Genomic DNA, 12,437 nt, shown 5'->3' on the forward strand with positions numbered 1-12,437 from the left:
TGATAAACTATTCTTATTTCAGGACTATTAATCAACTTGTATCCTCGGGACTTATTGATAAACTATTCTTATTTCAGGACTATTAATCAACTGGTAGCCTCGGGACTTATTGATAAACTATTCTTATTTCAGGACTATTAATCAACTGGTAGCCTCGGGACTTATTGATAAGCTTTGGAAAGATTTCAAGTAAGTCTTATTTTTTTAAAAAACAACAAAAATGTTTAAAATAATGAATTTTGTACAATAAATATAAGTAAATCAGAAAATTAAATGAATTATGTACAGTAAACGTAAGTAAATTATAAATCAAATAAAAAAAATCTACAAAAAGATCCTATTTTTAAATTGTGTACTTTTTTTAATCTGAATATTTCATGATAATATGTCAACTCAAAGATTAAAGACACTAAAACAAGGATGGCATTTTCCATAAAAGCTAAGTTCTGAAAAGAAAGGTCAAACGAACATTAATACTAATATATATATAAATGTATAAGGCGAATTAAAATTGTATTTGTTGCTACGCTTTCTAAATCGTTCCTAGATGTTACAGGAATTAGCATGCAAAGTTTGAAATCGATGGACAATTCTAACATGTCTAAATCAACGAAAAGATCTAAAAAAAACTGCGGTGGCCCAACCCTGCAGAGTTATACTGTACCTGGTATAACCTAACCTAACGTATGGCAGAACACTTACAAACGAAAAACTTTCCCCTTTCCTCTTATTTTTCCTTGATATAAAATTTAGCCTTATACTATTACAGAAAAGTTGATGAAATAATATATTTAATTTTCTATTTATATTAGCTCAAGGACTTTTTTACCCACATATTTTACAATTTCTGTGTTAATTAGAATAGATATTTTTAAGTCATACACCCATTCAGATTGTTCTAATTTTTTCATACAATATATGGTGATTAACAAAGGGCACTTATTATTCCTATTTTTTCTTTTCAATTTTGCATTTATACACAAGTAAGATAATACTTAATTTAAACCAACCCTGCCCCCCCCCCCCCCTCTTAAACAAAATAGAAACTTTTTTCTATAATGTGTTTTGTCACCTACTTTATCGCAAATAATAGATGTAAGAGGGAGTGTAATACAAACAACAAGAATTGTTATTGTTGTCAGGAGGTTGGATATTATAACCCCCCTTAAGTGTCACCTTACTAAATAATCAACATACTCATGAGTCAAGTTTGATTAATAAATTGGATGTTTTAGGTGGTATAAACTATAAAACCTTCTTAAGGGTGGTCATCCCCCTTCTGTACGCCTTTGGTTATATATCATTTTACGTTTCAATGGTCTTTTTAAATGGCGATAAAAAAATTTTAAATACAAGTTTAACAAAATGATATAATTGTATAGTTTATCAGAATTTCTTTGAATTTATCAAAATATCATTAATTTAATAATCATTAAGGTTTTAAAAATTACCAAAATGAAATAGATTTACAAAAAAGATCTAATTAGTGCCTACTTTTGATCATGATTTACGTATGTGGTAGTTAAATTAGGATTAATAGCTTTGTTAAAATAGTTACAACATAACAGAGACGATTTTTATAAAAGTATAGTGATGTCTGTCCGTCTGTCTGTCTGTTTGTCTATCTACCTGTCTGTCTCTCTGTCTGTCTGTCTCTCTGTCCGTCTTAGGCTTAAGATCTCGATAACCGCTGATCTATACAGGGAATATAGCTAATGGTCTGTACGTCTGTTCTTCTGTCAGTCTGTCTGTCCGTCTGTTCTCCTGACAGTCTGTCTGTCCATCTGTTTATCTGTCTGTCTGTCTGACCGTCTTAAACTCAAGATCTCGGTAACCGCTGATCTCTACAGGGAATATAGCTAAAGGTCTGTCCGTCTGTTCTACTTTCTGTCTTTCTGTCCGTCTGTCTGTCTGTCTGTCTGTCCGTATTAAGCGTACGATCTTGGTAACGGCTTATCTATACAGGGAATATAGCTAATAGTCAACTACCCCCCCCCCAAAAAAAAAAAAATTTAAAGCCCAAATAAAATAAGTATATCTTTTAAACATTTTGTCTCAAAAATAAGCAATTTGTAAAGAAGAAACAATTAAGGTTTCGAGAAGCTTCAAGCTATTCTTTAGAAAAAGAATTTAAATTCAAATTGTAGATTTAGTACATAACTTTTAATAAAATAAGGAAGTGTTTTATCTTTTAAATGATATCATTCATAGCAAGGGCGTGCACGACTGGTGTGTTAACAAAGCCTTTGTCATTGGATAACAATGTAATGGTAATGTTGGTGTCTTAGGACCATACTATAAAAATCCGGCTCTCTAGATGTATTTAGGGATTTAAAGGGATAAGACAATGATCTATAAATTGATGTACATCACCAATGATAACACACAAAATTACATCTTATGTAGATCAAAATTAGTGATTAAAACGTTTAGACTTAATAAACCAACCAATCAAAATTAAATAAAAGATCCTTAAGTTGTTAGCCAACGAATAAGAAAACGTTATCATTCAACTTTTGGGACTAGTGTAATAAGCAGCCCATTGTCCCCTCTTTCACCGGTATTAAAATGTTTTAAAATGGTTATTAAAATGTAAAAATTTTCATTTCGCCATCCCCCCACCCCTCGCAAAATCCTATAAACATGCTAGATTCATGCTTTTTTAAATTTAGAAATGAATTATCCTTATTAGCATTAATCCTTTACAACAACAAAAAGTTTAAATTCAAAAAAGATGAAAAAACACTCATTTATCATGAATTAGATTAAGATTCAAAATTATAGCGCAAAATAAATATTAATAAAAATGCCTCTTTAGTTTAAAAGGTTATTATTCTTATTTTCCTATTTTCAGTACTGTGCAGAACAATGCTATACTGAAGAGTTTTGCCAGCCAATCAGAAGACAATGGAGCCCAGACCATAAAGGTGTACTTTTATTTCTTTGGTGGGTAATGTATTTTTTGAAAATCCTGTGGTTGGTTGATTTTTTAAAACTAAAATCTGATTGGTGCTTGAAGAGTTTTGCCAGCCAATCAGAAGACAGTAGAGCCCAAACAATACAGGTGCACTTTTATCTCATTGGTAGGTAATGCGTCTTTGGGAATCCTTTGATTGGTTTATTTTTAAAACTAAAATCTAATTGGTGCATTTTTATTTGCTAAAATCTAATTGTTGCATTTTTAGTTATTAAATTCTTATCAGTTGATTTTAAGGTACAAAAATTAATTGGTGGATTATTAATCAAGACAGCAATTTGATATGGGTCTTAAAATGATAAAAAGCCCCTAATACTAATCCTACCTGAAAATTGCAAGCTTACAGAGATCTTACAACACATATAAATACACATCTAAATATTTTTGTGTTTCTCCTCCATGAGGGGTTTTAAAGGTTCACCCCCTCCCTCTTCTCAATCGAATTTTTACCCAAGAAGAAAACTTCCATAAAGTTGTTGACTCCCACGAAAAACTCAGTCGATACAATCGTTTCTGAGATCGTACTGGACATACATAGTAAATCAAATTGGTTTAGTATATAGTAAACATGACATGTTATCCATGTGCTTGTTCAAATTTAATCAGGGATATTAAGGGATAAGACAATGAGCGATGAAATGATATACATACCCTAACCACATAGACGTCCAAGGGGGGGGGGGTAAAGGGGTGATTACCCCCCCCCCAAATAAAAAAAAATGCCTCTATTAAATAAAGATTACCCCCCCCCCAAAAAAAAAACTTTTATTTTCAAAATTTTACCCTCCCCCCAAATAAAAAAGCTTGGACGCCACTGCCTACCCAATAGTGTTAAACAAAATTACTTCCTCAGTACTTTAGAATTGTTGTTTGTAAAGATTTAATAAAAGTACCCAACGTTTTTAAGACAACTAATGAGTGAAAGTGTTTATAAAACTTTAGGTACTATTTTAATTTACAATCCAATGTCCTTTCCTTCCGTGAGTTTAATACAATTTCCAAGAATTTGTTAAAATTCATTTTCTCTTTTTGCATCTAAAAAAACAAGAACGAAAAATTTATTAGCATATCCAATGTAATTATCTTTATTCTAATATACTATGCCATAAATTTAAACCCGTTTAAATGCTTTAAATTTTTGTTGAAAAGAGGGATTGCTATAATTGGGTCAGTTTTATACTTCCAGCCTTGTAAAAGGTTGATTTCCCTAAGGCTTGCAGCCTTTATAAATATATTAGAAACAGTGGCTTGCTCAACTAATCTCCAGGAGGATGAAAAGTCTTGTATGGGTAGGTATTTTTCTTAATTTTTTATTTTAGAATGGTGTTAAAACTCCCATACCGCACGCCACTGTTTCGGAATACTTGTTTTCTTTATAAATTTTGCAGTAAACTAGCTAATTAACTTTTCTTACAAAAAGAAAAGAATAAACAAGCGTAGATTTTTAGAACACATGTTGCGTGTTTAAAACTAAAGAATATTAGGAACACAGGGAGGTAGGAGACATTGGGTTCTTTATTCCACTAGTACCCAAAGTTTTAAAATAAGTTTTCATATTCGTTGGCTATACAATTTGGGAACTTTTTATTAAATTTTAATTGGTTTGTTCATTAAGTTGAGTGTCCACACATTTTAACCTCTACTTGTAGTCTACAGAAGGGATAATTTTGTGTATAATCATTGGGGATGTACATCAATTTATAGATCATTGTCTTATCCCTTTATATTCCTGATTAGACCATCACCTATTGCGTGACTGTTATACACTGACAACAACAACATTTTCAAAATTTTATCTTCTACACAAGTTAAAACAATTATATACCACTTAAAAGAATTACATATTTTTCCTTTCGCAAAATGTTTTTAGCGATGTATATGCTCTGATGATAAATTTTGGTAAGCCATAATTATCTAAGTTTACTTGAATGGACATATTTAATGGATTCTAGTCATAATTTTTAAGGGAACTCAAAAACTTTTCGTTAAAAATGTTTCTTATAATTTTAGAGGATTTTAAAATCAAATTTGGAAGATTTTACTTGTTTTACTTAAGAGATGTCTCATTAGGACGTTTGTCCTTTAGGAGGTTTGTCGCATTAGGACGTTTATCGGTGTACCGATAAAACATATATAGCTGGAATGGATTATGTTGGTTTTGTTCAGGTTAACTCTAGGGTATATGTGGGTTAAACCCAACCCATGATAGAACATTTAATCTTCAAGCTTCTCTTAAAACAAGAATGCTTCTATGCAAAAGATCACATATTTAATTGTGTCTACATGGACATCAAAGGGGGGTAGAATTAAGAGTTAATGCCCTCAAAAACAATTTTAAAAAACGCTTTTCTTTATTTATAAATTAAAATTCAAAATTAAACAATTTTAGATATACAAACAAACGCACAAACATTACATGTATAGAGAATAGTTTTACTTTATAAAAATAATATGAATCAAAGACTATGTAGTAAAACCACGGAGGAAGGTTACTTTGGAAAATAAAAAACACACTGGTACCTAGGGTGGTATGACGTCATTTTTATAGGCATTATAAGCTGCTTCCGTTCCCTCATTTTTGGTCTTAAAAACTTTTCAACTAATGATTGAATATTAATTGAGGATTTAAATAATTTTCTCGTATTCATTCGAATCCGGTGGATAGGAACCGGTTCTCATCCATACGAAAAAACTATGTCTAGCATCGTATTATATCCAGTTTTCTACGAATATAGAAATGTACAATCATAAGATTAAAACTAGTTTTTTCAGCCCGTGTCTTCGGCACCTCGGGGCTAAAAAAACTGGTTTTAATCTTATTATTGTACATTCTATATCCGCGGAAAGTGGTTTATAATACGAGAAAGAAATAACTATCATCTTATCCCTTAAAATACCTGATGTAATACAATGTGTGTCATAAAATTCCTGAGAAAAGCACAGTGTATAAGACTGTAATTCAGGAACAGAGGGATAGGTTTATAAATGGAGATCCTTTTCCTCCTTCACTTGTATCCTGTCAAAATTGTTTGAGGCTTAATACTTCAATAACTACTAACCTAATCTCTTATAAGAAATCACCACATAGGTCGTGGGATAGTTTTAGGCTACTTTAATTTTAGATTCAATTCATTTTTGGTTTCTGTCCCATATCTACATCTATGATTACCCAAGATGCTAGGGGCGCAGTCCCTAGTGTTAAACATGTCGACAAAAAATATGTAGTCATGACTGACCTATTATCGACAAGCATCGACATCGATTTTGTGTTAATATTTTAACTGATAGAAATTTTAACATTTGAAGTTTTAAGGAGATTTATTTACCGATATTATATCCCTGTTAAAACATATAATTCTTTTTATTCAGATTTTTCTTTTTTATCTGTATCTAAAAATATTTTGCTTAACCATCACAAAATTGAACAAAATACTATGTTTAGTCAAAGGAATAAAAATAGTTATTCTTGGATGCAAAAATGAAAAAAAGTATAATAGTTATTATTAACAGCTTTCCACGAATATTGAAATGAAAAATTATAAGTTTTGTTAGCAAAAAAGGTGCTGAACTAGTTTTGATTTTAATTCTTATATACATGGAAAATTTTTTGTAAAATGATGCTATACATGATTTTTCAGTATATCTAAGAACCAGTTCTAATCCAGCCGACATTAATCGGTTTCGACGCCATACTCGAATAGTTATTGTTGTAGCCTGCACTGCGTCCGCCCGGGACTTCGGCCCGTCGGGGCTAACAAATCTGGTTTTAATAGTAAAACTTTTTATTTTGATAACTGCGGAAATCTGTCTATGATATGATGCGGTAAACAACTATTCTATTTTTAGATGAAAAGCCTATATTTTCCGCTGATATTACTTGGAGGAGGACTGGCTACAGCAGCCGTCATATTTCTGGCAGAAAGAAAGATGGTTCTACCTGGAATTCACAAATAAAATATAAATAAAAATGTGTTAAAACAGATTTATATAAAAAAAATTAAAATAGTTTTGTCTTATTTCTATGGCTTTTATATTCAAATACGCAAGCTATCTATCTGTCTGTCTATCTGTCTGTCTATCGGTTGCTTTAAAATAATTTTAAAATGTGAGGCTTTTGTTTAAATACAGTTCTAAACACAGTTCAACATATTTTTTTCGTCGTGAATAATGTGAAAATATTCAAATTTCATTTTCATGTATTTTCTTCTAAGAATGAATGGTCGAAAATTCGGAGATTTTTTTATATCTGTCATAAAAAAAAACAGTGCATGTACTAGCCTAATCAAGAATAAAACCTGAAGTCATTTCTCTTAGATGCTGTGGGGACAAATTTCAAATTGTTTTGGCGTGTGACGTCATACCCCCATCTCTTTTCTAGGGGGTTTCTTTCCTCCTTCCCTTTTCTTTCCCCTCACTTGTGACGTAAATAAACAGCCCCGTCAAATCAATTTAAAAATTGTCCCCATTTTTTGCACCAATACGTACAGCATCGTTCTCTTAAATTTGAAAAATACCTTTATACAGCAGTGCATACAGTTTCTTTTATCATTGCCTTCTAATATTGGCATTAAACTTTAAAATTTGTTGATAGCATCATTGAATTGATTGATTTATAAATAAAGATCACGTCATGCAATTTTGATATTTTTTTCTATATCACTAACAAACTAAAATTATTGAATTAAAGGAAGTTAACATTTATACATATTGTCTTTTGTACAAAAACATTTTTTAAAAATTATTTTCAGGAAGACGAAATAATAATGGATAACGGCGAAAAAAATTATTATAGAGAAGTGTCATACAACAAACATTAAACTTGATGAAATAAGGAATCCACAGTCCACACACCCTTTAAAATTACAAAACTTTAAAATCTAGGAATTGATCGCACCGCAATTAACAAATAAATCTTAATGAAACTTGATGGAAATATGTAGAATGTAAGCATAATCAATCCCTGATAATTTTAGCCGTCAATCCTGAATAGGAATCGAGAAAATCACGAAAACCTAAAAATCTATTAATCTATATAGCACCCCAATTAATAGACAAATCTTAATGAAACTTGATAGAAATAGATATGTAGAATATAAGCATATATAATCAATCCCTGATAATTTTAGCCGTCAATCCTGAATAGGAATCGAGAAAATCACGAAAACCTAAAAATCTAGGAATCAATATAGCACCCCAATTAATAGACAAATCTTAATGAAACTTGATGGAAATAGATATGTAGAATATGAGCATATTCAATCCCTGATAATTTTAGTTGTCAGTCCTTAATAGGAAGTTTTCGTGATTTTAAAGGTTACCTATTTTATCATGTTTAATGTTTATTGTATGGCACTGCTCTGTAGAAAAAAATTTCCGATATCCATTCATAATTTTTAAGCTTCGCTACTTATGGATGTTGTCATCCTTGTTTTATAGATAACGTGGGTTATTTAAATTTCAAGTAAATTATTTTAAATTATTTTAAATAATTTTTCATTTTCAACATTTGTCAAGGTTAAGTTTTTAATCAATTGATTCTGCTCTCAATAAAATTGTGTAATTTGCTTCACCCAACAAGCATTTAATCATCAATTAAACAAAAAAATCCTTTTTTCAAACAAGACCCATCTTTCCAACAAATTTCTTTTTCAACACATAACATTTGTTTGCAGTTTCAGAGATCTACTAAAAAACCCTCATCATTTAGTTTGTAAAAAATATTTTATTTCTGAACATTTCTTTAAACTCAAATTAACTGTGTGCATTTGCAAATTTTTATAAAAAAAAACTTTTAAAACACAGTTAACATTTCAAAGGATTAAGCTTCTTTGATATTCAGGTTATCTTTTAACTCAAATCAATTGTTTGCATCATCAAATTATACTTCCAAAATTCTCAAATAAGTCAACATTTTATACCATGTAGTTTTCATTTCATGTTTCATCAAAAAAAATGTACACATTTTTTCACTTTTTTGGTTAATTCAAAAGAACACCAATTCTTCCTCCATCCTAAAACCTAAACAAAGCAGGATATCATAAAGATTAAAATTTTTCCCATCTCAGGAATAACTCCACCCATTTTTTTAACAGATTTCAAAATCCAAATCTCCACCCATAAACAACCAAGGACAAAGATAAATCCACAACCTTTTCATAACCCCCCCACTCCTCCCACTTTTTTGTCTCCTCCCAGTTTTTTTTTTCTGTCTCCGCCTTCAACTAAACTCACCATCCAAAACTCCGCCTATTTCCTAACCATCAAAAAAATTCCTCTAATAAAAACTATGCCCCGCCCCATAACTCAAACAAGGCCAAGAATTATTCCCTACTCCTCCTTTTTAAAAAACTAATGTTTTAATCTTTTATTTCAAACTTTTTCAGTAGTCATCTGTATTTTATGGTGATACCTAAGATTCAAAATAGTTTGTGACATTGTTCTATATAAATGTATGTTTAATATCTTTGATCATATTTGCTGTTATCTAATGTCTCATGCCTATATTTTTTTAGACAAAATGAATTGAAAATGATTGCTAAAATCGAAATATATCTTCATGTCTTAAAATAGTGTAATTTTTTTAAAATAGGTTGAAAAACATACTAACTTTAAAATAAGTTTTTAATCTAAATTATTTTCAACTTTTTCCAATCAAACATTTGTTTGTAAATAAAATTGCTTGTAAAACGTGTTGGTTACACAAAATTATGTGTTTTATCACCTGATTTTTATTTGTATTGAAAATTTGGGATCTAGTGCAGTTCCTGGTAACGATTATCTCCAAAAAAATCTTAGTTTTAAGGCTGCTAACTGCCAAACTGCTGTAAGTATATGTCATGCCGGCACACCGTTATATCTTATAAATAATCTGGAATAGCCAAGATTCAATAATGGACAGGAAGAAAAACTGTAAAATAAGTCTTTTCGCGGATGCTGTCTAAAATGGTGCAAAAAATGGGGACAAATTTAAAATCGTTTTGGCGTGTGACGTCATACCCCCATCTCTATTTTGTGCGAGTATAATCTACATGTTCCACCGTTTGGCCGTTAGCAGCCTTTAAAGTTTGTCGATTTTTGGAGATAATCGTTACCAGGAACAATTACCATAAACTGCACTAGATTCCAGGGAGTAAGGGAGGGGACAATGGGCAATTAATTCAATTTAAGAGTTTTCGCTAAAAGGCCGTGGAATCCAGATATATCCAGAAAATTTGAAGGAAATTGTAAAGAGAGTGTTAATAAAATTTAGAAAACTATAAAATAAAAATAAAGTTCCAAGAAAAAAAAGCATTCATTTGTAAATTAGATTATCATTACATCAGACTGACGTAACCATTCTGTAATTAATTACTAGAAAAATCTCCCTACTCGTTCAACCCATATTCCTAAAGTTTAAAATGCCACAAAAATTTAAGGGTTCTTAGATTGTTTATTACACAAATATCAAAGTAAAGTTTTTATCTATGAAATGATATTTTTTGGAGAAAGCAAATTTTTAAAACCAGCCATTTGTAAAGCAAAGTAATGTATATTAAATTACAGAAAACAACGAATTTTTTTATTATCATGATTATTTACTAATCCCGAAAACAGGGGCGTCCAAGCTTTTTATTTTGGGGGGGTAAAATTTTTTTAAGGGGGAGTAATTCGGTTTTGGGGGGGTAAAAAGGCGCGCGAAGCGCGCCTCAAATTTTTTTTACCCCCCCTGAAGTCTGTTGGCAGGGGTAAAATTTGTTTAACCCCCCAAATATTTACCCCCGGGGTAAAATTTTTGGGGGGGGTAATTTAAATTTTATCAAAAATTTAGTATATAATAAAATTTTTTTTGTTAGAGATTTTCTATTTTGGGGGCGTATTTACCCCCCCAAAATTGTTTGGGGGGGGTAAATACCCCCTCCTAAATGGTTGGGGGTGCCTACGGCACCCCCAGGGTAGGGGTAAATTTTAAATGGGGGGGGTAAAATGAAAAAAAATTTGGGGGTGCCTAAATTCGATTGGGGGGGGGGGTAATCGCCCCATTACCCCCCCCCCTTGGACGTCTATGCCCGAAAATCCAGTTTTTTTTTCAAATGAACGTTAATGTTCTTTTTTTTATAAAATAATGTTTTCTTCTGGTAATTATAAGCAGCTTGACTTTAGAATAGTATTTGATATATATATTTAACATATATTTTTGTGATTTTTATCCACATTGGGAAACTTTAATTAATTACTTTGTGTTTGAAAGTTTTCTTATATCCCTACAGCAATTAGATGTACACAAAACAATGAAAGCATTGAGTACATTTAAGAAAGGGGGGGGGGGCTGTAAGGTCAACCCACGAACTTAGATTTTAGTTTTGAAAAAAATATTACATGAAGAAAATTTGGGCGGGGTAATTTTTTTCATTAATTGGAAAATATTCTCTCCCAAAATAAATTTATGGGAAAAAAAGTAGAAATAGGAAATGTAAGCGAAAAAACAAATACATAAGCGTTCAAAAACGCTTACGTACAAGTGTTATTGTAGTTTAACTTCGCTACATTATAGTACATTTGATGAATGGCAGGCTTTTTGTGCTACAGTTGCAATTTTACCTTTTATAAGATAAATCAATTGCATTTTTCTGGTGAAAAAAATTAAACTTTTTTATTTGATTTACATTTTTAGTTACTTTTACTTTTTTAAGAGGAAAATTTTAAATCTTTCTACATATGCCCATGTTACAATGGATTTATTATTACTTGGATCTTAAACCAAATTATGATAAATGACAACCACCTCTCCCCATTAAACCTCTGTACCCCATCCAGTTTTGTCCAGGTTAGCAACCTAAATTTGCAACAATTTTTCCCCTGTCATAATATCCAATCATTTTACTACCTAATATAATGATGTAGTAAATTCTTGTCCATATGTTGTGTTTTACGAACAAAAGAACAGAAACGTATTAAGCGATGTTTTAGAGATAATTTTTTTTCAATTTAAGTTTTATACAAATGACCATGCAATGATTAGCCATACAGCTTAATAAACCAATGGTAGGCAAGCTTATTTGTAACATGTTTTCTTATAAGGTATCTATAATACAAAGTAGCTTGATGTCTGTCCGTCTGTCTGTCCGTCCGTCCCTTACGATCTCGGTAACCACTGAACCGATCGGATTCTACTCTTCAGGGAATAAACCTACTGGTCCTGTGGTGGTTTTGGGCTTTTTTCTTGGGGGTGGGACACCCCCAACCCACCCAACCCCCCCCCCAAAAAAAATCCCCCCCAATTTTTTGTTGTTGAAGATTTCCTTGGTTCTTTTTTTGCTGAAGATTTCCTTGGTCCTTTTACGAATTTCGCCAAAAAAAATTTTTGATCACCTCTTGGGGCAAAGCCCCTAGAGGCTAGGGGCGAAGCCGCTAGTGTAGTTTATAAAGTAGTAAGTTTTTTGTCTGAAAGTAGAAATTTAAATTTAGTTAAACGTTTAAGAGA

At 31.3% G+C, this 12,437-nt stretch overlaps 1 long non-coding RNA gene across 1 annotated transcript; it reads left to right on the forward strand.

The window, feature by feature from the left end:
- Positions 1-83: 83 nt before the first annotated feature.
- Positions 84-6,980, forward strand: LOC145332509 (uncharacterized). Its single transcript, XR_013884193.1, has 3 exons — positions 84-189; positions 2,855-2,927; positions 6,824-6,980. It is a non-coding gene; the product is annotated as an uncharacterized LOC145332509 (long non-coding RNA).
- Positions 6,981-12,437: the final 5,457 nt, after the last annotated feature.

The sequence above is a fragment of the Acartia tonsa genome, chromosome 1, assembly GCF_053477335.1.
Source record: "Acartia tonsa isolate MP-2025a chromosome 1, ASM5347733v1, whole genome shotgun sequence".
In the NCBI taxonomy this organism is placed as follows: Eukaryota; Metazoa; Arthropoda; class Copepoda; order Calanoida; family Acartiidae; genus Acartia; species Acartia tonsa.